Source organism: Bubalus kerabau, chromosome 9 (genome assembly GCF_029407905.1).
Source record: "Bubalus kerabau isolate K-KA32 ecotype Philippines breed swamp buffalo chromosome 9, PCC_UOA_SB_1v2, whole genome shotgun sequence".
Classification (NCBI taxonomy): Eukaryota; Metazoa; Chordata; class Mammalia; order Artiodactyla; family Bovidae; genus Bubalus; species Bubalus kerabau.
The window spans coordinates 73,081,399-73,105,777 of record NC_073632.1 but is presented as its reverse complement, the minus strand read 5'-3'; the positions used below and the strand labels follow the sequence as shown (position 1 = coordinate 73,105,777).

General features: G+C 41.3%; 1 protein-coding gene and 1 long non-coding RNA gene across 2 annotated transcripts in view; one reads left to right on the top strand and one right to left on the bottom strand.

The window, feature by feature from the left end:
- CEP162 (centrosomal protein 162) overlaps nt 1-1,120 on the bottom strand; it is a 93,668-nt gene extending 92,548 nt beyond the window's left edge. The window contains exon 1 of the mRNA XM_055535569.1: nt 133-1,120. The gene's annotated coding sequence lies outside the window, so the exon portion shown is untranslated. The remainder of the gene's footprint in view (nt 1-132) is intronic.
- On the top strand, nt 23-24,001 carry LOC129619997 (uncharacterized). The gene is made up of 4 exons (XR_008698336.1): nt 23-113; nt 20,391-20,416; nt 21,162-21,832; nt 23,669-24,001. It is a non-coding gene; the product is annotated as an uncharacterized LOC129619997 (long non-coding RNA).
- Nucleotides 24,002-24,379: the final 378 nt, after the last annotated feature.

Here is a 24,379-nt window from a genome sequence, read left to right as displayed (position 1 = left end):
ACAAAGGCGCTCGCAGTGGAATCGGGGCGGAAGTGGGAAGTGACCCGAAACTCAAGGCCCCAAGAAGCAAGTCTGAGCACAGTCTGGACTCTGCTGAACCGAGCGGGAAACAGGTATCCAAGCCTCACCTACCTTTGCTTCCGAATTCCGCGCTTTCCCAGAAGGTCCAAGGGATGGGGGTGGAGTGAGGGGGGTGGGGGGCAGCCAGTTGCTAGGGTAACGGACGTCGCCGCCAGCCTCCGGAGTCACATGATGCAAGCTGGTCACGTGGCTTCCGGGCGCGGAGGGACTGCAGTTTGCATCTTCTCGCCTGCGCGAGCGCAAGTTCGAGTGGTCGTGGCTTAGCAGGACGGTCTGGCGGGTGGGAGCCGCCGCCGCTGCTGCGCCATTGGAGACTCTGCGGCCCTCCCTGTGCTCCTTGGGGTGGTGGATGTACGACAGGGTCGTGAGCGCGGGAACAGGAGTGAGGCGTGTGGCGGGTACGCCCGTGGCTTCCTGGGAAATGTAGTTTAGCTCCCCTGGTCCTAGAATTTCAGCGTTTCTCACCGCTTCTCATCTCTTCCAAACCTTCTCTTCCCGAGTTATTTCAGCCTTCTGCTTTCCAAGAGGCAACCTTGAAAAATATTGAGTGATTTCCTTCATGTGCAACGCCCTGCGTGCGCGTTGTGAATGAAACTGTTTTCAGCAAAGAGCTCTGTTTTCAGGACAGGGACTCTGTTCCACCATCTAGTGGACAAGAAATGAAAAATACACAGACACATCCCAAGCCCTATCTATTAGTAAGTGTATCAGAACATCTCTGTGGTTTCCCACTATTCCTTTGCCCCTGTTCTGTTGCGGCATCTTACAATTATTTTCTTGAATTTTACTTTAGTTTTTCTGTTTCTCCCTCTAAAAAAAAATAAAAACAAAGCACGTTGGAGTTTCAGAGGACAGTATTTAGGATAAAAAGAAAATTCAGCATCAATCGAAAGCATTGATGCTGGCAGACATAAGACCTCATCGTGTCCTGCCTGAACTTTTCTTTCAGCAGTTGTTTATTGTAATACAAATGTGTGCATGCCAGGAACTGTGCCCTATGATAAAGATTTGAATAATATTATGATAGAGATTTAAGAAGCTGTTGTTTTATTGAGCACTTAAGTTGCTAAAGCTGAAACTTCAGTACTTTGGCCACCTCATGCGAAGAGTTGACTCATTGGAAAAGACTCTGATGCTGGGAGGGATTGGGGGCAGGAGGAGAAGGGGTTGACAGAGGATGAGATGGCTGGATGGCATCACTGACTCGATGGACGTGAGACTGAGTGAACTCCGGGAGTTGGTGATGGACAGGGAGGCCTGGCGTGCTGCGATTCATGAGGTCACAAAGAGTCGGACATGACTGAGCGACTGAACTGAACTGAAGTTGCTAGGAGCGGCACATGGGTTACTTCACCTCTTTACAGTCTAAAAGACAATTCAATTAAGTCTATATTTTTGTTTCTAACAAGTGCTGAGTCGGTGAAGACAGTCATAATCCCTGCCCTGGTGGAGTCTTTGATCTAGTGGAGCAGATAGACAAGTGACTGGACAATTGCAGTCCTGTACAAGCACAGCTATTGTAGGAGAAGTAGGGTGTCGTTAGAAGACATTAGAAGCTCCCTCAACCCTTGGGAGATGGAGAAAGCTACTTTCTCTGTGAAAAGGACCTGTTTCCTCTTTATCAATTCTTGCTGCCCTCTACTCATCCTTTAGGGGTTTAAGTTTCAATTTAGCCTTCATTTCTTCTAGGAACCTTTCTCACCCATCCTTATTAGGAAGCATTTTGCAAATTAGGCCTCCTTCACAGTCTTTCACAGATACCTATTAGCCTCAGATCTTCTTGGCCTCATTTTTTAACTCTAGCTGCAGCTGTTGGGACCACTTCCAGTCAGGCTGTCACTAGCTACGCACAGGTGTAACTCATCTGTGTGCCTGCCTGGAGCCTGCAGTGTGGGCCTCTGGCTTTCTGATCCATGGGGCTCCTCTGACTCTTGAGGGAGCCCACTCAGTACTCAACTACTTGAAGCTTGGAAGTATGCAGAAATTAACCTCTGTAGAACCAAGCTTGATCCACGGGGGTTGGAGCTGATGAACAAATGATTTTCCTTATTGACCCTGGACAGAACTGATACTCATTTCATAAGACTAACCAGAGTGTCCTCTGTGATCCAGAGCCAGTTGTTCACCACAGAGACCAACTTGTTAGCACATTCCTGTATTGGCATTCCATCCTGTGTCACTTTTTGTTCATGGCTACTGTTACCCATTTCTGAATATTAATAGATGATTCTCGTGCAAAGCTGTGTCTCATGTTCTGCTTTCAGGCAAACATTAGGAAAGATGGATGCTGCTGCTGCTGCTAAGTCACTTCAGTCGTGTCCTACTCTGTGCGACCCCATAGACAGCAGCCCACCAGGCTCCCCCATTCCTGGGATTCTCCAGGCAAGAACACTGCACTGGGTTGCCATTTCCTCCTCCAATGCATGAAAGTGAAAAGTCAAAGTGAAGTTGCTCAGTCGCGTCCAACTCTTAGCGACCCCATGGACTGCAGCCTACCAGGCTCCTCCGTCCATGGGATTTTCCAGGCAAGAGTACTGGAGTGGGGTGCCATTGTCTTCTCCAAGGAAGATGAATAGATCACGATTAACCCTGGAAAGGGGATCATTAGGATGGTATTTAGGAGCTGGGTAACTCAGCAGTCAGATGGTAATGAAGATTCCACTGCTAATGGGAAATGGGTTGGTGACAACCATTGAAACACAGATCTGCGTTTCTCATATGAGGTTGGTTGGGCAGAGGTACAGGTGGAAAAAGTGGGAATTATAAGGATGGCTGGATTTTTATTGATTTCTTTGAATTCTTTGAAATAAAATAACTGCTTCAGGTCAGCCAAAATCAATTCAAAGCACATCATAAATGGCAAGGACCTCTATGGGCATTTGAGGAGATCATCATTTTCTTCAGCCTAAGTGCAACAGAGAATGAAGGCGCAGTCTCATTGGCTATCTTGAGTTAGGGCCCTCATGTGAGAAAGGCAACTCAGAACATGACACTTGTCCTCTTCAGGATCCAGCCCTGCCACCATTCACCATCTCTGTGCCAGTGACTCAGATCAAGCCTCAGAATCTGAGTGTGGAAATATAATCCTTGCTCTGGGAGAAAATGGTTTTCAGAAAGTGCGGGTCCCACATTATACATAGTAGAAAGGAACCAGGGGAACACATGAAGGAGAGGGTCTTTGGAGTGTTGAACTGATAAGGAGGATAAAATAAGGCTGCATAAGGAGTTAGGGACATGGGAACACTCAGTCAAGCCTTGGAGTTCAACGTGCAAGTGAGAACACCTGGGGCTGGTCATTTGCTGCTAGGATGTTTCCCTGAAGCCTGAATGTGCTGATGGCCAATAGGCAGATGAAGTAGAGATGCTGAAATTGCTTTGGCAGAGTATTATTGAAGATGTCGGGAGGCTCACAGAGATGCGAATGTTACAGTAGTTTTGTTATGTGATATCTAGAGCCTGGCACCTGACTTTGCTCCTTAGGAGGGCTCATAGGACATTCCCTTCAGTAAGGCAAGAAAAAATTCATTGGTGTAAAAGGACTTGGTGATTTTTGTCCTCCACAGGTCAGAGTTTTTAACAGGAGATGCTGCTATGGAACTAGTTTCCCCAGTGTCAGTGTGGTTATGAGATTTCTCAGTGGCAGTAGCAATACAAAACTGTCAAAGGCAAGATGGCTGTAATTACTGAAATGGGCAGAATTCTGCCATACCAATGAGGTTGCCTTGACCTGCAGAAATCTGTCCCGATAACTAATAAATCATGGTGGTTGAGGGATGAGATTAAGTGGACTGCTGATTGAGTGATTACTTGATATGTGTATATATGTTTGTGTGTGTGTGTGAGTGTGTAACAAAAAAAGAGATCTTATGAACAGAATACTAACATCAGCTATCACAATGGAAAATCCAGATCCTTCACCCTATTTCTGGATTTATTTAATTTCAATAGATCTAGTTACCAAGGGTTAAAAGGGAGGGTGAGTGCCCTTGAAGTATGTGTAATGTAATCAGATTGGTTATAAGCATTCTCACTACACTTCCACAAAGGCCCATTTATCAGGGCCACCAGAGTTCAAAGTAGAAGAGTTCCACAGAAATTATCACCTGATCACTCTGGGCTCCTCATTTGAGTAATTTGGCTCCTTGCTCATGGATCATCAAACAAAAGAGAATTAATATGTTAGTACATTTGTAAGACTATGTGCTCAGTCACTCAGTTGTGTCCGACTCTTTGTGACCTCATGGACTGTGGCCCGCCAGGTTCCTCTGTCCATGGGATTCTCCAGGCAAGAATACTCTAACATTGCTATTTCCTTCTCCAGGGGATCTTCCTAATTCAGGGATCAAACCCACATCTCTTGCATCTCCTACATTAGCAGGCACATTCTTTACCACTAGTGCCACCTGGGAAGCCTCTTTGCAAGGGTAAACTACCCTTAATAACACAAAGAGTTTGAATCACTGCTATATGATGGAGGCAGGGGGAAATATCCAACAGCTTGACTAATGCATCGCCTCATGTTTTGTGACAGGTGATCATGATGAATTGCACTTACAGCAACTATGCCCTGAGGAAAAGTGAAAGTGAAGTGAAAGTGTTAGTTGCTCAGTTGTGTCTTATTCTTTGTGACCCTATGGACTGTAGCCCGCCAGGCTTCTCTGTACATGGAATTCTTCAGGCAAGAATACTGGAGTGGATTGCCATTCCCTTCTCCAGAGGGCTTCCCCACCCAGGGATCAAAACCTGGTCTCCTGCATTTCAGGCAGATTCTTTACCATCTGAGCCCCTAGGGAAGCCCTGATGAAGGCAAAGCAAATCAAACCTAGAGGAAGAAGGTCTGGATTACTCCAGGCAAACAGACTTAGATCAGCTGAGATACTGGCCATGGTGAGAGAATTGTAGAATCAGTGGTAGAGAAGAGAGATAATGACTATCAAGCTTTGAGGACCAACTGTGGCAGCAGAGACTGTAGCTAGTTCCACAAACCCTCTTGCAGAAATCGTGGCTGGCTAGCCTCTGGCAGGAGACTTGGTAACAGATTTGGAGTTAATAGAGAGAAAAAGTGAATTTCTGTGTTGCAAAGGTCCTAGTGCATCAGCGACCACTTTGTATATCACCTAAAATTCACTTGGCCCTGCATTCCACTGAACTCACTGTTTCTACAACCAGTTCTTATTGACTTTGATCAGCTTCATGAAGGTGCCACTGGAAAGTGCCTCACCTCTGACCAAGGTGTGAGCCTCTTGCTTCCTTTCCTAAACATTTTCTGGCAAGAAGTATGGGTGTGGAATGCCCACTGAACTACCACATATGTGCAATATACAAGTGGTATGTGGTAATCACAGTCTAAGGGCCACTAAACCTATGAGGGATGAAAGTGTGAAAGTGTTAGTTGCTCAGTCATGTCCAACCCTTTGCAACCCCATGGGCTGTAGCCTGAAAGTCTCTTCTCTGTCCATGGAATTCTCCAGGCAAGACTACTGCAGTGGATTGCATTCCCTTCTCCAGGGGTTCTTTCTGACCCAGGGATCCAGCCCAGGTCTCCTGCATTGCAGGCAGATTCTTCACCATCTGAGCCACCAGGGAAGCTCTATGAGAGATGACAGCCCATTGGAAAATCATTTTTTTTTTCCCAGCTGAGCCTTGAGGCATGCAGGATTAGTTCCCTTAAGAGGTCTAACCCAGCCCCTAGCAGTGGAAGGGCAGAGTCCTAACCACAAGGCATCTAGGAAATCCCCCTTCTATTTATTTCATGGGTTTCATTGCAGTCTTTTAGAAGGCCTGTGGAATCCAGCATAGGTTGGCCATAGTCATTTCGATAATGCATCCTTTTTTTCAACTCTTCCTTTCTGCCTGTTTTTACTCCCTAATTCATTATTCCTGGGCTCTGGATCATGTACATGCATGTAAGTTGCTTCAGTTGTGTCCCAACTCTTTGTTGGGACATGTAGCCTGCCAGAGTCCTCTGTACATGGGATTCTCCAGGCAAGAATACTAAAGTGGGTTGCCCAGAAATGCAAATCAAAACCACAATGAGGTACCATTTCACACCAGTCAGAATGGCTGCTATCCAAAAGCCTACAATCAATAAATGCTGGAGAGGGTGTGGAGAAAAGGGAACCCTCTTACACTGTTGGTGGGAATGCAAACTAGTATAGCCACTATGGAGAACAGTGTGGAGATTCCTTTAAAAACTCGAAATAGAACTGCCATATGACCCAGAAATCCCACTGCTGGGCATACACACCGAGGACACCAGAATTGAAAGAGACACATGTACCCCAATGTTCATCGCAGCACTGTTTATAATAGACAGGACATGGAAGCAACCTAGATGTCCATCAGCAGATGAATGGATAAGAAAGCTGTGGTACATATACACAATGGAATATTACTCAGCCATTAAAAAGAATGCATTTGAATCAGTTCTAATGAGGTGGATGAAACTGGAGCCTATTATACAGAGTGAAGTAAGCCAGAAAGAAAAACACCAGTACACTATACTAACGCATATATATGGAATTTAGAAAGATGGTAACAATAACCCTGTATGCAAGACAGCAAAAGAGACACAGATGTATGGAACAGTCTTTTGGACTCTGTGGGAGAGGGCGAGGGTGGGATGATTTGGGAGAATGGCATTGAAACATGGGTGGGATGATTTGGGAGAATGGCATTGAAACATGTATATTATCATATGTGAAATGAATTACCAGTCCAGGTTCGATGCATGATACACGATGCTCGTGGCTGGTGCACTGGGATGACCCAGAAGGATGGTATGGGGAGGGAGGTGGTAGAGGGGTTCAGGATGGGGAACACGTGTACACCCGTGGTGGATTCATGTTGATGTATGGCAAAACCAGTACAATATTGTAAAGTAATTAGCTTCCAATTAAAATAAATTTATATTAAAATAAATAAATAAAAAATAAAGTGGGTTGCCATACCTCCCTTCAGGGAATCTGCCCAACCCAGGGATTAAACCCATGTCTTTTAGTCTCCTGCATTGGCAGGCTGGTACTTTATCACTAGCCTCACCAGGGAAGCCCTCTGGGGTCATATTCCCAGATAAAGTACATTTTCAGGAGTAACTCAGGTTGAGACAGTAATCATATTAACTAAGTTGAAGTAATAAATAAATAAATCCAAATAATTCAGGTCTTAATATGCAATCATGCTGTCTTGACCTAACCCTAACCCTAACCCAATCATCCCTAACCCTAACCCTAACCCTAATTCATGTATAGACAGATTTAGGAAGAGTGATGGCTTTGAAAATTAAAATAATTGTTTCAGCTTATCCAAACTTTATTTCATTTCTATTTGACAGCTAGTTGTCACAGTAGTAAGTTGTTGCACCATTAAAATGTTTGCTCTGCTTTATAAAATACACACATACACTTAGAGATTTATAGACTGAATAAGAGGAGTTTCTTATGCTTTGAAGTGGTATGAACTTGTGCAACACTTTCTAGATTATTGAATAATTGATACCATTACATTTTCAAGGTAAATAAATATGAAAAGAAGGGAAAGGAGCTTCACTAACAAGATAAATAGAATTTGTGGCATTATTTCTGTTGGTATTTTAATGTCAGTTTACGTTTTCACCATCAGAGGTCATGAAAGAACAATGTTGAACAAAATTTGGCTGGAAAAAAACTTGTTTGAAATCTGGACTGTAACATTCTTAGACGGCTTTTTACAAAAGAAAAACCACTATCTACTTTTGTACAGAAAGAAAAATAATTCTTAACAATAAAATTATCTGATAGGTTACAAGAGCATGAGGCTCTTAGTTGCCTCTGGTGCTCTCAAGTTTTAGGTTAAGAATAACATTTTAAATGTAACTGTTGATGACTCCTTGTCTTGGGAATATACAGTGTTTAATTTCAGCTAGGTTTCTGGGGTCTATAATTGACAAAAGAAGTATCTCACTTATGAAAAAGGAAGAAAATAAACAAAATTAAAGCTTAGACATGTTTAGAAGTACATTTGTTAGTACACATAGCATCTACTTCATAAAACAAAGTAAAGTCTGTCTCATGAACTTTGCATTTGAGGAACTAAGTTTGCAACAAATAAAGCAGGCAGTCTGAACATCGAAGACCAGGTATCAAGTTAAGGAATTTAGACTTCTGTGTCTGGAAAGACACAAGCCTCTGGGCTCACTGAATTCATTCCTTTCTTACACACCTAAGCTCTCTGGGGCCAATCCTGTTTCCTTGCTCACCTTGCTTTTTCCATTCCCCCAGCTCTTCAGCAGTCACCATGGAGGGTGGCAGCATCCTCTGGATTGCAGCTGTGGGAGCCCTCATTCACGTTTGGAGGCCAGAAATCGCTAATGGCTGTGACATTTCTTGTTTATTGATATGCAGGAGATATTTTCATTTCACACTAACAATACACAATGTATCAAATATCTTATTGATAGTAAATTTTATTTTAAGTATCTACTATCGATATGTATTTTGTCTGTCATAGGTAGCATTTGTTAATTTAAAACCTTTATTGCCCTAGGCAAATTATTAGAAATACAAAAAAATCAGTAAGTTAAAATAATTTTCATTGGTGTTATAAAAACACAAGTTATCAGTTGTCATTGCTCCTTTTGGTGAGTAGTCTTAATAAAAAGCCTCCTTATAAAATGATCATTAACATTTTTGCACGAGCATAGTTTTGTATGTTTCCAAAAATTCTGTGACATATGAATCACAAAAAGACAAAAACTGTGAATCCACGTCTGTGAGGTATCTAGCATAGATGGATGCATGCTGACAGAATGTAAAACAGTGGGGCTGTGGATTATTGACTGGGTAATGGGATTTCAATTTTTCAGGATTTGAAAAAAGCTCTAATGGTTGTGCAACAGTGTGCATGTACACATAGTCTACACCATAGTGTTGTGAGAAATACATGAGTTAAAGCATGTAAAAATGTTCATCAGTGATTGTCATAATGCTCAATGTATGTTAAAACCCTGCTGTTTTTAATGAAGCACATCTTATGGTGTATGTGGTAAACAATGATTTATTATCTATTATTATCACAGTGAATTAATATCTATTATTATTATTATTGGTTTGGGCTTCCCTGGTGGCTCAGATGGTAAAGAATCAGCCTGCAATGCGGGAGACCTGGGTGTGATCCCTGAGTTGGGAAGATCCAAAAGGCCATGGCAACCCACTCCAGTATTCTTGCCTGGAAAATCCCTGTGGACAGAGGAGCCTAGCAGGCTACAGTCCATGGGGTCACAAAGAGTTGGACATGACTGAGCGACTAAGCATACAGTATTGCTTCTGGTTTTCCAATATAGTGTTTAAAAGACATTTTCCTTTGTCTTTTGGAGTCCCAGAGGCCTAGCAACTATTAAAAAGCCTAATAAGTAATAAAAGCAGAAGTCTGTGACTCACTGAGAAATAAATTTTTATGGATTAGAGTTTTAACAGCCAGAATTTAGACTTCAGTGATGTCCATGTAATTGTTCCTTCCCTCAATCTGTCCTCTTTTTTGAGTCAGTTCTATCTTACTGGGTTTCATCACTCATCTTCCAGTGGCTCGATTCTGGAAACCCCCATACTGCTTCTATCTGAGATCATTCATTTGCATTCAATGATTATTGGTGTGTGGTGTTTGAGGGAAGCAGACTAGAATCTGGAACATCAGAAGTTTTCACGGATTTTATTATTTTAATTCATGCTCCTTTCTTGATAAAAGTAATTGATTTAAAGCAATTCTTTCTATTTAAAAAAGTTTTTCTAAGATTTTTTTGTTGTTCATATTTGCTTGATTCTTTATTAAATTTAGAGTTCTTCATTTAACATTCAGAGTTCCAAAGAATAGCAAGGAGAGATAAGAAAGCCTTCCTCAGTGATCAGTGCAAAGAAATACAGGGAAACAAAGAATGGGAAAGACTAGAGATCTCTTCAAGAAAATTAGAGATACCAAGGGAACATTTCATGCAAAGATGGGCTTGATAAAGGACAAAAATGGTATGGACCTAACAGAAGCAGAAGATATTAGGAAGAGGTGGTAAGAGTACATAGAAGAACTGTACAAAAAAGGTCTTCATGACCAAGATGATCACTATGGTATGATCACTCACCTAGAGCCAGACATCATGGAATGTGAAGTTAAGTGGGCCTTAGGAAGCATCACTACGAACAAAGTAAGTGGAGGTGAGAAAGTGCTACACTCAATATGCCAGCAAATTTGGAAAACTCAGCAGTGGCCACAGGATTGGAAAAGGTCTGTTTTCATTCCAATCCCAAAGAAAGGCAATGCCAAAGAATGCTCTAACTATGGCACAATTGCACTCATCTCAGATGCTAGCAAAGTAATGCTCAAAACTCTCCAAGCCAGGCTTCAACAATACATGAACTGTGAACTTCCAGATGTTCAAGCTGGTTTTAGAAAAGGCAGAGCAACCAGAGATCAAATTGCCAACATCTGCTGGATAATCAAAAAAGCAAGAGAGTTCCAGAAAAACATCTATTTCTGCTTTATTGACTATGCCAATGCCTTTGACTGTGTGGATCACAATAAAATGTGGAAAATTCTGAAAGAGATGGGAATACCAGACCACCTGATCTGCCTCTTGAGAAATCTGTATGCAGGTCAGGAAGCAACAGTTAGAACTGGACATGGAACAACAGACTGGTTCCAAATAGGAAAAGAAGTATGTCAAGGCTGTATATTGTCACCCTGCTTATTTAACTTATATTCAGAGTACATCATGAGAAATGATGGGCTGGATGAAGTACAAGCTGGAGTCAAGATTGCTGGGAGAAGTGTCAATAACCTCAGATATGCATATGACACCACCCTTATGACAGAAAGTGAAGAAGAACTAAAGAGCCTCTTGATGAAAGTGAAAGAGGAGAGTGAAAAAGCTGGCTTAAAGCTCAACATTCAGAAAACTAAGATCATGGCATCCAATCCCATCACTTGATGACAAATAGATGGAGAAACAGTGGAAACAGGGACAGACTTTAGTTTTTGGGCTCCAAAATCACTGCAGATTGTGACTGCAGCCATGAAATTAAAAGACGCCTACTCCTTGAAAGAAAAGTTATGACCAAACTAGATAGCATATTAAAAAGCAGAGACATTACTTTACCAACAAAGGTCCAGCTAGTCAAGGCTATGGTTTCTACAGTAGTCATGTATGGATGTGAGAGTTGGACTATAAAGAAAGCTGAGCACCGAAGAATTGATGCTTTTGAACTGTGGTGTTGGAGAAGACTCTTGAGAGTCCCTTGGACTGCAAGGAGATCCAACCAGTCCATCCTAAAGGAAATCAGTCCTGAATATTCATTGGAAGGGACTGATGTTGAAGCTGAAATGCCAATACTTTGGCCACCTGATGCAAAGAGCTGATTCATTGGAAAAGATCCTGATGCTGGGAAAGATTGAAGGCGGGAGGAGAAGGGGATGACAGAGGATGAGATGGTTGGATGGCATCACCGACTCAATGGGCATGAGTTTGAGTAAACTCCAGGAGTTGGTGATGGACAGGGAAGCCTGGCGTACCTCAGTGCATGCTGAGAGTTAGACTTGACTGAGTGACTGAACTGAACTGAATTTTAACATGAACATAGATTCTGCTACTTGTGTGAATACTGATGTGTTCTGTTAGTTTAAAATATTTAATCTAGTTTTTTTTGGTTTTGGTTATGTAATAAATCTTAAGAGGAAAACTATGACTTAATATTTGATATGAAATGGGGAAAAATTTTTTTAAGTGGGGGAAAATTTTGATTTTTTTCTTGAAGTCCTTCTTTGAAGAACTCCTTTATCCTGAAAGTCAAAACACCTGAAGCACTTTCTAGTCACCAAATAAATCTCATTGATGGAAAACAAGTTTTCTGTGACAGAAAAAAACATATAAAGAGATTGTTTCTACAATTCCACCAGGCCTTTCACCAGTGCCTCTAACAAGTTCCAAAATGAATTTCAACTCCATCCCCTCACTTGTTTGCTCTCTGCAGGAGCTTTTATGAGCAATGCATTGGTTCTCATGGTGAAACTCAAAGGTAGACAAATCCTGAATAATCTACCATCTGCATTATTGCATATTCAGTAATCAAGGATATTGAGAGTAGCATTAGTTCTATAACACCACTGCCTTATTAAAAGAATCCATTTAACTTTGGGAAAATTTCATAATAAGGAAAAGAACATCTAATTCAACTTTATTTCATGCTCACATCCAAGCCTTCAGTGACCTTCTGATACTTCAAGTTCGAAACAATGGTTTTTCTTTGCTTATATTTCTAGTAGAAATGGTATGTTTTAAAACATTTATTTACTTATGGAATACTTGCTCTTTCTCTTTCTCCCTGTTGTTCAGTCACTAAGTCATCTCCGACTCTTTGTCACTCCATGGATGGTAGCATGCCACGCTCCTCTGTCCTCCACTATCTCTTCAAGTTTGCTCAAATTCATGTCCACTGAGATGGTAAAACTTCCAGATGTTCAAGCTGGTTTTAGAAAAGTCAGAGGAACGAGAGGTCAAATTGCCAACATCCGCTGGATCATGGAAAAAGGAAGAGAGTTCCAGAAAAACATCTATTTCTGCTTTATTGACTATGCCAATGCCTTTGACTGTGTGGATCACAATAAACTGTGGAAAATTCTGAAAGAGATGGAAATACCAGACCACTTGACCTGCCTCTTGAGAAACCTATATGCAGCTCAGGAAGCAACAGTTAGAACTGGACATGGAACAACAGACTGGTTCCAAATAGGAAAAGGAGTATGTCAAGGCTGTATATTGTCACCCTGCTTATTTAACTTCTATGCAGAGTACATCATGAGAAACGCTGGGCTGGAAGAAACACAAGCTGGAATCAGGATTGCCAGGAGAAATATCAATAACCTCAGATACGCAGATGACACCACCCTTATAGCAGAAAGTGAAGAGGAACTAAAAAGCCTCTTGATGAAAATGAAAGAGGAGAGTGAAAAAGTTGGCTTAAAGCTCAACATTCAGAAAACGAAGATCATGGCATCTGGTCCCATCACTTCATGGGAAATAGATGGGAAACAGTGGAAATAGATGGGGAACAGTGGAAACAGTGGCAGACTTTATTTTGGGGGGCTCCAAAGTCACTGCAGACAGTGATAGCAGCCATGAAATTAAAAGACACTTACTCCTTGGAAGGAAAGTTATGACCAACCTAGATAGCATATTCAAAAGCAGAGACATTACTTTGCCAACAAAGATCCGTCTAGTCAAGGCTATGGTTTTTCCAGTGGTCACGTATGGCTGTGAGAGTTGGACTGTGAAGAAAGCTGAGTGCCGAAGAACTGATGCTTTTGAACTGTGGTGTTGGAGAAGACTCTTGAGAGTCCCTTGGACTGCAAGGAGATCCAACCAGTCCATTCTAAAGGAGATCAGTCCTGGGTGTTCTTTGAAAGGACTGATGCTAAAGCTGAAAGTCCAATATGTTGGCCACCTCATGAGAAGAGTTGACTCATTGGAAAAGACTCTGATGCTGAGAGGAATTGGGGGCAGGAGGAGAAGGGGATGACAGAGGATGACATGGCTGGAGGGCATCACTGACTTGATGGGCATGAGTTTGGTTGAATTCCGGGAGTTGGTGATGGACAGGGAGGCCTGGCGTGCTGCGATTCATGGGGTTGCAGACAATCAGACACGACTGAGCGACTGAACTGAACTGAGTTGGTAATACTATCTAACCATCTTATCCTCTTAGGCCCCCTCACCTTTTGCCTTCAGTTTTTCCCATCATCAGCATCTTTTCCAATGACTTGGCTCTTCACCTCAGGTAGCCAAAGTATTGGATCTTCAACTTCAGCATGAGTCCTTCTAATGAATATTGAAGATTGATTTCCTTTAATATTGACTGGTTTGATCTCTTTGCTGTCCAAGGGACTCTCAAGAGTCTTCTCCGTCACCACAGTTCAAAAGCTTCGATTCTTTAGCGTTCAGCCTTCTTTATGGACTAACTCTCACATCTGTACATGACTACCAGGAAAAACATAGCTTTGACTGTACAGACCTTTGTCAACAGAAGTGATATCTCTGCTTTTCAATACACTGTCTAGATTTGTCATAGCTTTCCTTCCAAGAAGTAAGCGTCTTTTTTTTCCCTTCCAGATAGTAAATTCGTTAAGAATAGGTATTCTGTTAATAAATTTTGCATCATACCAATGTTTTGCACAAACAGGTCTTCAGTAGCTTGTGGTTAAAACTATTGGATTGATTGTCTCTTGGTTCCATTCTATTATCTAATTAATTAAGTTATAGCTTAAAACTTTTCTAAAATGACTGTCATTTCTATGGAAGTAATGCTGCCCCTCCCCAACCCCCCGGCCCATTCTTGTGTACTAGAAAGAATAGTACTAGAAAGAATAGTACAATAATAGAAAGATTATCCTTTGGCCTGAGCATGGGAAAGCACATTATCTCTATCAGGAATAATTACAATTACACTATAAATGTGGTAATCCATTATTACTTTCTCTAATTTCAGGGATAGCAATGAAAACCAAATGTCCAGAACAATGAGAGCTGTGGGAACTGTAGAATCTCTTCTATCAGCTCAACAATTACTCAGAGTCATCCCACATGTTTTGTACCCTCCCAGGGTCTGGGCAAAGGGTGAATAAATTGCTTCTTTTAATCTAGATAAATATCACATCAATGGGAAAATTCTTTCATTTTGTGTCTTAATTCAGAAGTTTAGTTCAGTCGCTTAGTCATGTCTGACTCTTTGTGACCCCATGGACCGCAGCATGCCAGGCTTCCCTGTCCATCACCAACTCCCAGAGCTTACCCAAACTCATATCCATCATGTCGGTGATGCCATCAAACCATCTCATCCTCTGTCGTCCCCTTCTCCTCCCACCTTCAATCTTTCCCAACATCAGGATCTTTTCCAGTGAGTCATTTCTCCTCATCAGGTGGCCAAAATATTGGAATTTCAGCTTCAGCATCAGTCCTTCCAATGAATATTCAGGACTGATTTCCTTTAGGGTGGACTGGTTGGATCTCTACAGTCCAAAAGACTCTCAAGAGTCTTCTCCAACACCACAGTTCAAAAGCATCAGTTCTTCGGTGCTCAACTTTCTTTCTAGTCCAACTCTCACATCCATATATGACTGCTTGAAAAACCGTAGCTTTGACTACATGGACCTTTGTTGGCAAAGTAATGTCTCTGCTTTTAACTTTGCTGCTAGGTTGGTCATAACTTTGCTTCCAAGGAGCAAGCAACTTTTAATTTCATGGCTGCAGCCATCATCTGCAGTGATTTTGGAGCCCAAAAAAATAAAGTCGGTCACTGTTTCCATTGTTTCCCCATCTATTATGCCATGAAGTGATGGGACTGGATGCCATGATCTTAGTTTTCTGAATGTTGAGCTTTAAGCCAACTTTTTCCATTCTCCTCTTTAATTTCATCAAGAAGCTCTTTAGTTCTTCTTCACTTTCTGCCATAAGGGTAGTGTCATCTGCATATCTGAGGTTATTGATATTTCTCCCAGCAATCTTGATTCCAGCTTGTGCTTCATCCAGCCCAGCATTTCTCATAATGTACTCTGCATATAAGTTAAATAAGCAGGATGACAGTATGCAGCCTTGACGTACTCCTTCCCGAATTGGAACCAGTCTGTTGTTCCATGCCCAGTTCTAATTGTTGCTTCTTGACCTGCATACAGATTTCTCAGGAGGCAGGTCAAGTGGTCTGGTGTTCCCATGTGTTTAAGAATTTTCCACAGTTTGTTGTGATCCACACAGTCAAAGGCTTTGGCATAGTCAATAAAGCAGAAATAGATGTTTTTCTGGAACTCATGCTTTTCCGACGAGCAACAGATGTTGGCAATTTGATCTCTGATTCTTCTGCCTTTTCTAAAACCAGCTTGAACATCTGGAAGTTCACAATTAACATACTGTTGAATCCTGTCTTGGAGAATTTTGAGCATTACTTTGCCGGCATGTGAGATAAGTGCAATTGTTGGTAGTTTGAGCATTCTTTGGCATTGCCTTTCTTTGGGATTGGAATGAAAACAGACCTTTTTCAGTCCTGTGGCCACTGCTGAGTATTCCAAATTTGCTGGCATATTGAATGCAGCACTTTCATAGCTTCATCTTTTAGGATTTGAAATAGCTCAACTGGAACTTCATCACCTCCACTAGCTTTGTTCATAGTTATGCTTCCTAAGACCCACTTGACTTCGCATTCCAGGATATCTGGCTCTAGGTGAGTGATCACACCATCATGGTTATCTGGGTCATGAATAGCGTTTTTGTATAGTTCTTCTGTGTATTCTTGCCACCTCTTTGTAATTTATTCTGCTTCTGTTAGTCCATACCATTTCTGTCCTTTACTGTGCCCATCTTTGCATGAAATGTTCCCTTGGTGTCTCTAATTTTCTTGATGAGATCTCTAGTCTTTCCCATTGTACTATATTCCTCTCTTTCTTTGCATTAATCACTGAGGAAGGCTTTCTTATCTCTCCTTGTTATTCTTGGAACTCTGCATTCAAATGGATATGTATTTGCTTTTCTCCTCTGACTTTCTCTTCTCTTCTTTTCTCAGCTACTTTTAAGGCCTCCTCAGACAACTATTTTGCCTTTTTGCATTTCTTTTTCTTGGGAATGGTCTTGATTACTGCCTATTGTACAATGTCAGAAACTCCATTCATAGTTCTTCAGGCACTCTGTCTATCAGATCTAATCCCTTGAATCTATTTGTCACTTCCACTGTATAATTGTAAAGGATTTGATTTAGTTCATACATGAATGTTGTAGTGGTTTTTCCTACTTTCTTCAACTTGAGTCTCAATTTGGCAGTAAAGGAGTTCATGGTCTAAACTACAGTCAGCTCCCGGTCTTGATTTTGCTGACTGTGTAGAACTTCTCCATCTTTGGCTGCAAAGAATATAATCAATCTGATTTCAGTATTGACCATCTGGTGATGTCCATATGTAGAGTCTTCTCTTGTGTTGTTGGAAGAGGGTGTTTGCTATGACCAGTGTGTTCTCTTGGCAAAACTCTGTTAGCCTTTACCCTGCTTCATGTTGTACTCCATGGCCAAGTTTACCTGTTACTCCAGATATCTCTTGACTTCCTACTTTTGCATTCCAGTCTCCCATAATGAAAAGGACATTTTGGGGGGTGTTAGTTCTAGAAGGTCTTGTAGGTCTTCATAGAACCGTTCAACTTTAGCTTCTTCAGCATTACTGGTTGAGGCATAGACTTGAATTACTGTGATACTGAGTGATTTGCCTTGGAAATGAACAGAAATCATTCTGTCATTTTTGAGGTTGCATCCAAGTACAACATTTCAGACTCTTTTGTTTACTATGATGGCTACTCCATTTCTTCTAAAGGATTCTTGCCCACAATAGTAGATATATGGTCATCTGAGTTAAATTCACCCATTCCAGTCCATTTTAGTTTGCTGATTCCTAGAATGTCAACGTTCATGCTTGCCATCTCCTGTTTGACCACTTCCAATTTGCCTTGATTCATGAACCTAAAATTCCAGGTTCCTATGCAATACTGCTCTTTACAGCATCAGACTTTACTTCCATCACCAGTCATATCCTTACCTGGATGTTGTTTTCACTTTGGGTCCATCTCTTCATTCTTTCTGGAGTTATTTCTCCACAGATCTCCAGTAGCATATTGGACACCTACCAACATGGGGAGTTCATCTTTCAATGTCCTATTTTTTTGCCTTTTCATGCTATTTATGGGGTTCTCAAGGCAAGAATACTGAAGTGGTTTGCCATTCCCTTCTCCAGTGGACCACATTGTGTCAGAACTCTCCACCATGACCTGTCCATCTTGGCTGACCCTACACAGTATGGCTCATAGTTTCATTGAGTTGGACAAGGCTGTGGTCCATGTGAACAGTTTGGTTAGTTTTCTGTGATTGTGGTTTTCATTCTGTCTGCCCTCTGATGGATAAGAGGCTTATGGAAGCTTCCTGATGGGAGAAACTGACTGAGGGGGAAACTGGGTCTTGTTCTGTTGGGCAGGGCTATGCTCAGTAAATCTTTAATCCAATTTTCTGTTGATTGGTGAAGCTCTATTCTCTCTGTTGTTTGACCTGAGGCCAAACTGTGGTGGACGTAATGAAAATAATGGCAATTTCCTTCAAAAGGCCCCATGCAGACAGGGCTGCACTCAGTGCCCCCGGACCTCCAGCAGGCCACTGCTGACCCACGCCTCCACTAGAGACTCCTGGACACTCGTGGGCAAGTCTTGGTCAATCTCTTGTGGGATCACTGCTCCTTCTCCTGGGTCCTCGTGTGCACAGGCTTTTGTTTGTGCCCTCCAAGAGTCTGTTTCTGCAGTCCTGTGTAAGTTCTGGCGGCTCTATGGTGGGGTTAATGGTGACCTCCTCCAAGAGGGCTTATGCTAAACCCAGGTCTGCTGCACCCAGAGCCCCTGCCCCTGTGGCAGGCCACTGCTGACCTGTACATCTGCAGAAGACACTCAGACACAGTTCTGGCTCAGTCTCTGTGGGGTCTCTGGGTCCTGGTGCATACAAGTTTTATTTGAGCCCATCGAGTCTCTGGAAGATATGGGATTTAATTCTAAACGTGATTTTACCCCTTCTACCATCTTACTGGGGCTTCTCCTTTGCCCTTGGATGTGGGGTATCTCTTTTTGGTGGGATCCAACATTCTCCTGTCAACAACTATTCAGCAGCAACTTGTAGTTTTGGAGTTCTCCTAGAAGAATATGAGTGCACGTCCTTCTACTCCACCATCTTACACCACTGTTCATTCTAAAAGGCTTGGAATAAATTTAAAAGTCTCAACCAATTGCTTATTGCTCCATAATAGGGTTCCTCAGAGTCCTTAGAGTAAGAATTACAATTGGTGATGACCTTTGGAATAAGATGTATGCATTCTCAGTCACTTCAGTCATGTCTGACTCTTTGCAACCCCATGGACTATAGCCCACCAGGCTCTTCTGTCCTTGGGATTCTCCAAGCAAGAATGCTGGAATGGGTTGCCATGCTCCCCTCCAGGGGATCTTCCTGACTCAAGAATTGAACCTGTTATCTCCTGCATCTCATGCACTGGCAGGTGAATTCTTCACCACTGAGCCACCAGGGAAGCTCTTGGAATAAAGTACCTGGTCCTGATGTCTTTGAGAAGTCTGAATAAGTGTTGCTGTTTTTTTTTTAAACCATATTTTCCTCATAAGTTAATGTAACAAGTTAAAATAGCTTCAGCAGTTTTCCTTCCTTCCTCTTATAAAAATTCAGTAAGTCCCCTACATACAAATGAATTGTTTCAAGACCACATTCATAAGTCTTAATTTGTTCATAAGTCCAACAAAGTTAGCCTAGTTACCCAACTAACACAATCAGCTGTATAGTATTCATACTATAATAGGTTTGTAATACTGTTCACACAAATTATATGTAAAAACACACAAAATAAAGAAAACATTTTTAATCTGACAATACAGAACCTTGGAAAGTACAGTAGTACGGTACAACAACTGGCATACAAGGGCATTTTCACATCTTTGAAAGTTTGCAACTTGAAGGTTCATATGTAGGGGGCTGGCTGTAAACACATTTAGACTGTTTATTTACTCTGAGAAGCAAAATTCTAATATATAGATAAAGATGCAGCATTTATTCTCTCCTCCCTTTTTTCCCACAGAGAAGAGAGGTGTTAATGTTTTATTTTTCTTAAAAAACAAAAAAAGTAAAGCTCATGAGATTCTGACAGTTTTGAAGTTGTTTCTGATTTCTTGATACTGTTTTGAAAGGAAATACATTTGAGTTCATTTTAGTTGAAATTGTTTTTTTATTTCAAGATATGTAATATGAACACTGCAAGAAATGAAGAAATTAAGTCACATATTAACAAAAACAAACCTTTTGTGTAAATCTAAGAAGAGGTCATCAGTTTACTAAGGGGGAGACCTCTCCCAGCCATGTTTTTAACCCTGTATAGACCTTGGAAAATGTCACCATCACAAATATAGTTTGTTTGAACCCAGGCATCTGGGAACATGGCAGAAAAATGGCCAAGATGTCTGCCCTCATGGAAGATGAAGCTGGTTGGTCTGAGGACTCCCTGCCCAACACAGCAGAGTCAGAGCCTGGGTCATCACAGGGGTGGGAGGCAGGTCTGGCAGGGCTGGCTTGGAAATGAAGTGATACCCATTACATGCAGGCTACCAAGAAGGTAGCGTCTGACATTAGAAGAGAATTATATATTTTTGTCTGAGATCAACAGTATTTTAAAGTTTGGACAATACAACCAGAATATACTGCTAAGCTAAATTTGTTTTACATTTTCAGTTCTGGCAACTCTTCAAGAACAAAAGGTAATTTTCTTTTTCATTTCTTTTTGAATTTTGAAAAGTTCTCTACTGTTTAAAGATTGAAATCTCAGAATATAACATTATTTCAAATATCAAATTTTAATTTGAATGTCATTAACTATATACATTTAGCCTCATAGAAAAAAATGCATAGGCCATGCATGAAAATTATCTGGGCTGGATGGATGGCAAATTTGATTAATTTCCTTGGTACTTTATTCTTCTAATTATCTGTATTAGAAGTGTAGTCTTTCTAAGTTTGAAGAAAAAGGGAAAGTACCAAGAAAATATGAAATGTGCAAGTATACTTTACTCTTTTTACATTTTTTTAATGTTTTGATTGAGATTTAAGGTAAAGAAATAAATTATCAGAGAGAAAATAAATGTTCTCTAATTTCTATTTAAACTATATTTTTAATCAAAAAAGCCATCAAGGTGTTAATTTCTAAGTTATTGTAAATATGGTTGCATTTTCCATGTTTATGCCTCTTCCTTGGGCAGGACCTAATGTGAGAGTTTTATATTTCAAAAAGTCCACAGAAGCTGAACAATCAGTAAACTTTTAAGGATATTTATAGTTTAAAAGAAAATAAAGTTATTGTATGTTTGTAATAAGGATTTCATGTTGTAAAAGGGGTCCAAAGTAATAATTCTCTAATACCAAAATAAATATTAACCTGGGAATGGTGGACGTACTGGTTGAGACTTGTAAGAAAACTTCTTTCTTCCATTGTGTTTCTTTATCTAGGTCATGGTGAATCTAAATATTTCTTCTTAAGGCTGGAGACTCACATATTGTTTGATTTCTTGGTGTACTGAACCAAAGTCATGGACCCAGGATAAGGAAGAGAATGAATTTAGAGACGAAGTAGGGAAGGACAAACAATACATGTTAATAGTTTCATAAGAATATGTCTCATACCTACACTGGCCCAATATATTATGATAGAACCCAAGCAAGACCATTTGGAATAAAAAGTTTCTCAAAAACCACTGTCAAGGAACTTCCCTGGTGGTCCAGTGGTTAAGAAACCACCTTCCAATGCAGCGGACATGGATTCAATCCCTGTTCTGGAAACTAAGATTTCACACGCTGAGGGGCAACTAAACCTGTGCGGCTGCAACTACTGAGCCCGTGGGCCGCAACTAGAGAGCCCACGTGCCACAGCTGTGGAGCTCAGTGCTCTGGATCACAACTAGAGAGCCCACTTGCCACAGCTGTGGAGCTCACGTGCTCTGGACTGCACACCAAAGCTAGGGAGAAGACCACATGCCACAACCAAGACCTGATGCAGTTGTAAATAAGTAAATAAAGAAACTAAGATCCAGAAATTCTATCAAAATGCACTTCTGAGGGCTGCTGGAGTGCAAAGCTTCCAGAACACACTGAAAGAAGGCTGTAAGTTGTGAAATGAAAAAGTAAGTTTCCATATGTGTGAAAACAGTATCTCACCGAGTCTTACAACAAGAGAACAATTTCCCCCTGAATTTGTGTGTATTTATTCTTTTCACAATTGTCCCATTTCAGTGACAGTGTATATTACTCAGTTCTTTCTCCAGGTAGCTATTTCAGTTTGATTTCCTTTTTGCAAACCTGATGCATGTTGGTGTAATAATTACCGTGTTTTTTTTACCACTATCTCTCAAATGCCTGAAGAACAATAATAGTTCTCTGTGCCTCAGGGAGGCATCCAGCTGATAGCTGACGTTTGTTGAAGAATCATGTTACTTTTAGGCCAGCATCTAAGTGGATAACAAGTAGCATATCTCATTCCTGGAACCAGTGAACATTATTCACAAATCTTTCTGTTACTTTCAGACAATATTAATAGTATAAAAAATATATTATCTTCTATTTATGTTATTCATCAAAAAAGTTAATACTATGATGTTTACTGCCCTTAGAAATTTAATATCTATACTATATGCTGAAATTTATCAAATTCTATATTGTTATGCTGATATATTATGCAGCATTAAAGAGTTTAAAGAATTTTATCTCACTTGTGATCTGAAATCTAGGTAGAGAAAATCAGTTCTTTACTGTCTTCATAACACAGGGAAGACTATAAATTTTAGTATGTATGAGTTCAGAGCTTCCCAGGTGGCACAGTGGTAAAGGATCTGCCTGTCAATGCAGGAGAGGCGGGTTTGATCCCTGTGGGGAAGACCCCCTGGAGAAGGAAATGGCAACCCACTCCAGTCTGCTTGTCTGGGAAATCCCATGGATAGAGGAGCTAGGTGGGCTTTAGTTCATGGGGCTGCAAAGCGTCAGACACAACTGAGGGACTAAACAATAACACATATGAGTTCTACCCAACAGGAGTTGATTACTTTTGAAATTGCTTTAACCTTCATCTATGAAATAATGGAAAACTTTTCACAGTTTCTATACTACCCAGATTATAACTAGTTTAGGCAATAAAACAACTGCACATAAGCTCTGGTACAGCTGTGACCTTAGTATTATGCCAAAGACCACACCGTAATGAGTGTTAGAACTGAGAAGCCAGTTGAGAGGTTCTGGTTATAAGGCTGGTGGGCAATGTTCATGCCAGGAGTGCCTTCCAGCTTGCAGTTGTCTTGTAAAGTTCCAGAAACTGTCAGTTTCTGGGCAAGAAGAAGATGGTTCCCCTACTATAGGCAGTTGAGGCCAGTGTCTTGTAGGGATCACCCAGAGTCTCCAACACATTCTCCCTAGGGGAACCACAAAAATTACTCAACAGACTTTATGGAAAACATTATTTTGTCTCAGGCACAATGCCTGGCTCTGAGGGCACAGACATAAAGACATAGTCCCTGCCAAGAGGAACTCTCTGTTGAGATGGGACGTTGAATTGTAAAATGACATCAGAATGACAACATCCTGTAAGAAGTACTCCAATTAAGTGTGATGACCACAAACAAAAGATGCACCAGCTCTGCCTGAAGGCACCAGCCAGCACTTTACAGAGGAGGGAACATCAGACCAGGGGCAGATAGATGCACCCTTATTAGAAACAGGGAACCATCTTTTCAAATATTGACAGCAGAATTTTTAAGGAGTCAAAAGGGAACATGTTTCCTTTGAAGAAGACTTCATAGCCCAGGTAGCGGAAGCAAACATTATACTTGATACAATGTATGTATCAAGCGTATATTGATTTTTTGTTGCCAGCATCTGATTCCACTTGTTATAGCCAGCCTCTCCATATGATGCTGAAAAGTATGCCTCTTGTTTTTGCTTCCTTTCCTACTTGCCCCTTTTCTTGGCAGAGAACGGATATCTGACTTCGGCTCTGCCAGCCGGATGGAGCAAGAGAAGCAGAAAAACACATTGCGTGGAGAATCTTTGTGGTGTCACCAGCATCACTGGGGCTGCAGTTTCCAGAGGCAGTGGCTGTGGAGCCAGTGCCACACCCAGTGTCCAGAGAGAGCTGCAGAGGTGGCTCAAAGCACGAGACCATGTTTTACGGTGGCAGGAATGGCAGCCTCAACCCCCTTGGCTGTGTAGTCTGCTTTGGGCTGTAATTTTTCTGCTTCGTCTCCCTTTCTTTCTGCCTTTTCCGAGTCTGGTTCCTCCACCCAAAATGTTTGTAAACTCCTCAATATATCCTGTCATAAATACCTTTCCTGTTTTATCAGCCATAATTCTTGCGACTAAAGGACCACGTTTACATCAATAGTGCTCATGTTTGAGTTGGAAGGTTAGGGTAGAGTGTGAAGGGTCTCATATGTCATGCCACATGTTTTTTCACAATGGAGACTTTAAAATATGAGAATGTTATGATCATATTTGTACTTTAAAAATAGTTCTCTTGTCTGTTTGAGCTTGGTAGGAAGGATAGAGATGAGCATGCCAGGTAGAAGACTATTGTGACGGTCAAGTGAGAGATAATAAGGGCTTTAAAAGAAAGGGGCAGTGAGGAAGAGAGAGGAAAAGGAGATTGGAGAGGTTTTCCAGAAGCTAAATGTATTGGTTTGCTG